The sequence below is a fragment of the Hordeum vulgare genome, chromosome 3H (assembly GCF_904849725.1).
Source record: "Hordeum vulgare subsp. vulgare chromosome 3H, MorexV3_pseudomolecules_assembly, whole genome shotgun sequence".
NCBI classification, from domain to species: domain Eukaryota; kingdom Viridiplantae; phylum Streptophyta; class Magnoliopsida; order Poales; family Poaceae; genus Hordeum; species Hordeum vulgare.
Window position 1 is genome coordinate 26662868 of NC_058520.1, and position 5046 is coordinate 26667913.

Below are 5046 nucleotides of genomic sequence, written 5' to 3' on the forward strand. Positions count from 1 at the left end.
CACCCCGGGGAAGCCAATAGGCTTTGGGGAGACACACCAGCCCTTAGTGGGCTGGTGGGACAGCCCCAAGGGGGCCTATGCGCCAAGAGAAGGAAATCAAAGGAAAAGAAAAAAAAAAGAGGGAGGAAGTGGGAAGGGAGGGGGACTCCTCCCACCAAACCAAGTCCAACTCGGTTTGGGGGGGGAGTCCTCCCCCCCTTGGCTCGGCCGACCCCTTGAGGGTCCCTTGGACCCCAAGGCAAGGTCCCCTCCCTCCTCCTATATATATGGGGCTTTTAGGGCAGATTTGAGACGACTTTCTCACGGCTGCCCGACCACATACCTCCATAGTTTTTCCTTTAGATCGTGTTTCTGCGGAGCTCGGGCGGAGCCCTGCTGAGACAAGATCATCACCAACCTCCGGAGCGCCGTCACGCTGCCGGAGAACTCTTCTACCTCTCCGTCTCTCTTGCTGGATCAAGAAGGCCGAGATCATCGTCGAGCTGTACGTGTGCTGAACGCGGAGGTGCCGTCCGTTCGGTACTAGATCGTGGGACTGATCGCGGGATTGTTCGCGGGGCAGATCGAGGGACGTGAGGACGTTCCACTACATCAACCGCGTTCTCTAACGCTTCTGCTGTATGATCTACAAGGGTACGTAGATCACTCATCCCCTCTCGTAGATGGACATCACCATGATAGGTCTTCGTGCGCGTAGGAAATTTTTTGTTTCCCATGCGACGTTCCCCAACAGTGGCATCATGAGCTAGGTTCATGCGTAGATGTCTTCTCGAGTAGAACATAAAAGTTTTTGTGGGCGGTGATGTGCGTTTTGCTGCCCTCCTTAGTCTTTTCTTGATTCCGCGGTATTGTTGGATTGAAGCGGCTTGGACCGACATTACTCGTACGCTTACGAGAGACTGGTTTCATCGTTACGAGTAACCCCCTTTGCTCAAAGATGACAGGCAAGTGACGGTTTCTCCAACTTTAGTTGTATCGGATTTGACCGAGGAGGTCCTTGGATGAGGTTAAATAGCAACTCATATATCTCCGTTGTGATGTTTGCGTAAGTAAGATGCGATCCTACTAGATACCCTTGGTCACCACGTAAAACATGCAACAACAAAATTAGAGGACGTCTAACTTGTTTTTGCAGGGTATGATTGTGATGTGATATGGCCAACGATGTGATGTGATATATTGGATGTATGAGATGATCATGTTGTAATAGAAATATCGACTTGCACGTCGATGGTACGGCAACCGGCGGGAGCCATAGGGTTGTCTTTATACTAACATATGTGCTTGCAGATGCGTTTACTATTTTGCTAGGATGTAGCTTTAGTAGTAATAGCATAAGTAGCACGACAACCACGGTAGCAACACGTTGATGGATGATCATGGTGTGGCGCCGGTGACAAGAAGATCGTGCCGGTGCTTTGGTGATGGAGATCAAGAAGCACGTGATGATGGCCATATCATGTCACTTATGAATTGCATGTGATGTTAATCCTTTTATGCACCTTATTTTGCTTAGAACGACGGTAGCTTTATGAGGTGATCTCTCACTAAAATTTCAAGACGAAATTGTGTTCTCCCCGACTGTGCACCGTTGTTACAGTTCGTCGTTTCGAGACACCACGTGATGATCGGGTGTGATAGACTCAACGTTCACATACAACGGGTGCAAAACAGTTGCGCACGCGGAACACTCGGGTTAAGCTTGACGAGCCTAGCATGTGCAGACATGGCCTCGGAACACATGAGACCGAAAGGTCGATCATGAATCATATAGTTGATATGATTAGCATAGGGATGCTTACCACTGAAACTATACTCAACTCACGTGATGATCGGACTTGGGATAGTGTAAGTGGATCATGAACCACTCAAATGACTAGAGAGATGTACTTTTTGAGTGGGAGTTTAGCATATAATTTGATTAAGTTGAACTCTAATTATCTTGAACATAGTCTAAGTCCACTTTGAATATATTTGTGTTGTAGATCATGGCTCACGCAAGTGTCATCCTGAATTTTAATATGTTCCTAGAGAAAGCTAAGTTGAAAGATGATGGAAGCAACTTTGTAGACTGGGCTCGTAATCTTAAGCTAATCTTACAAGCTGGAAAGAAGGATTATGTCCTTAATGCTGCGCTAGGAGATGAACCACCCGCTACGGCTGATCAGGATGTTAAGAACGCTTGGTTAGCCGTAAGGAGGACTACTCAATAGTTCAATGTGCAGTCTTGTATGGCTTGGAACCGGGACTTCAACGTCGCTTTGAGCGTCATGGAGCATTTGAGATGTTCCAGGAGTTGAAGTTTATCTTTCAGAAGAACGCCCGGATCGAGAGGTATGAGACCTCCGATAAATTCTATGCTTGCAAGATGGAGGAAAACTCGTCTGTCAGTGAACATGTGCTCAAAATGTCTGGGTACTCAAACCGTCTAGCTGAACTGGGGATTGAACTCCCGCAAGAAGCTATCACTGACAAAATCCTTCAATCACTGTCGCCAAGCTATAAAGGCTTTGTGTTGAACTACAACATGCAAGGGATGAACAAGTCTCCCGACGAGTTGTTTGCGATGCTGAAAGTCGCAGAGTCTGAACTCCGTAAAGAGCATCAAGTGTTGATGGTGAGCAAGACCACTAGTTTCAAGAGAAACGGCAAAGGCAAGAAGGGCAATTCGAAGAAGAGCGGCAAGCCTGTTGCCAATCCGCCGAAGAAACCCAAAGCTGGACCTAAGCCTGAAACAGAGTGCTTCTATTGCAAGGGTATGGGTCACTGGAAGCGCAATTGCCCCAAGTATCTAGCAGATAAGAAGGCGGGCAAAGAAAAATCAGGTATATTTGATATACATGTTATTGATGTGTACTTAACCGGCTCTCGTAGTAGTGCCTGGGTATTTGATACCGGTTCTGTTGCTCACATTTGCAACTCGAAGCAGGAACTGCGGAATAGACGAAGGCTGGCGAAAGACGAAGTGACGATGCGCGTAGGAAACGGTTCCAAGGTTGATGCAATCGCCGTCGGCACAGTGTCACTTCAACTACCATCGGGATTAGTGATGAACTTAAATCATTGTTATTTAGTGCCTGCGTTGAGCATGAACATTATATCTGGATCTTGTTTATTGCGAGACGGTTACTCTTTTAAGTCTGAGAATAATGGTTGTTCTATTTCTATGAGTAACATCTTTTATGGTCATGCACCGAATGTGAGAGGATTGTTCATATTGAATCTTGATAGCGATACGCATATACATAACATTGAGACCAAAAAGAGTTAGAGTAAACAATGATAGCCCATATTTTTGTGGCACTGCCGCTTGGGTCATATTGGTGTAAAGCGCATGAAGAAACTCCATGCTGATGGACTTTTGGAGTCACTTGACACGTGCGAACCATGCCTCATGGGCAAGATGACTAAGACTCCGTTCTCCGGAACGATGGAGCGTGCAAGTGACTTGTTGGAAATCATACATACCGATGTGTGTGGTCCAATGAGCGTGGAGGCACGCGGCGGATATCGTTATTTTCTCACCTTCACTGACGATTTAAGTAGATATGGTTATGTCTACTTGATGAAGCACAAGTCTGAAACGTTTGAAAAGTTCAAGCAATTTCAGAGTGAAGTGGAAAATCATCGTAACAAGAAGATCAAGTTCCTACGGTCTGATCGTGGGGGTGAATATCTGAGTTTCGAGTTTGGTACTCACTTAAGACAATGTGGAATTGTTTCGCAGTTAACACCGCCTGGAACACCACAGCGTAATGGTGTGTCCGAACGTCGTAATCGTACTTTGTTATAGATGGTGCGATCTATGATGTCTCTTACTGATTTGCCGTTATCATTTTGGGGTTATGCATTAGAAACAGCTACATTCACTTTAAATAGGGCACCATCGAAATCCGTTGAGACGACACCATACGAACTGTGGTATGGCAAAAGGCCAAAGTTGTCGTTTCTTAAAGTTTGGGGATGTGATGCTTATGTCAAAAAGCTTCAGCCTGAAAAGCTGGAACCCAAAGCGGAAAAGTGCGTCTTCATAGGTTACCCAAAAGAGACAGTTGGGTACACCTTCTATCTCAAATCCGAGGGCAAAGTGTTTGTTGCTAAGAACGGAACTTTTCTCGAGAAGGAGTTTCTCTCGAGAGAATTGAGTGGGAGGAAGATAGAACTTGACGAGGTTGTCGAACCTCTCATCCCTCTGGATGGTGGCGCAGGGCAAGGGGAAACCTCTGTCGTTGCGACGCCGGTTGAGGAGGAAGTTAATGATGATGATCATGAAACTCCAGTTCAAGTTTCTGTTGAACCACGCAGGTCGACGAGATCACGCGCTGCTCCAGAGTGGTACGGTAATCCCGTCTTATCAATCATGTTGTTAGACAACAATGAACCTGCAAATTATGAAGAAGCAATGGTGGGCCCAGATTCCAACAAATGTCTAGAAGCCATGAAATACGAGATAGGATCCATGTATGAGAACAAAGTGTGGACTTTGGAGATGCTACCTGAGGGCCGCAAGGCTATTCAGAACAAATGGATCTTTAAGAAGAAGACGGACGCTGACGGTAATGTGACCGTTTATAAAGCTCGACTTGTGGCAAAGGGTTTTTCACAAGTTCCAGGAGTTGACTACGATGAGACCTTCTCACCCTAGCGATGCTTAAGTCCGTCAGAATCATGTTAGCAATAGCTGCATTTTTCGATTATGAAATCTGGCAGATGGATGTCAAAACGGCGTTCCTTAACGGTTTCCTTAAGGAAGAGTTGTATATGATGCAACCCGAAGGTTTTGTCGATCCTAAAAATGCTGACAAGGTGTGCAAGCTCCAGCGATCCATTTATGGACTGGTGCAAGCATCTCGGAGTTGGAACAAACGCTTTGATGAGGTGATCAAAGCATTTGGGTTTATACAAGTGGTTGGAGAATCTTGTATTTACAAGAAAGTGAGTGGGAGCTCTGTGGCGTTTCTAATATTATATGTGGATGACATATTACTGATTGGAAACAACGTAGAGCTTTTGGAGAGCATAAAAGGTTACTTGAATAAAAGTTTC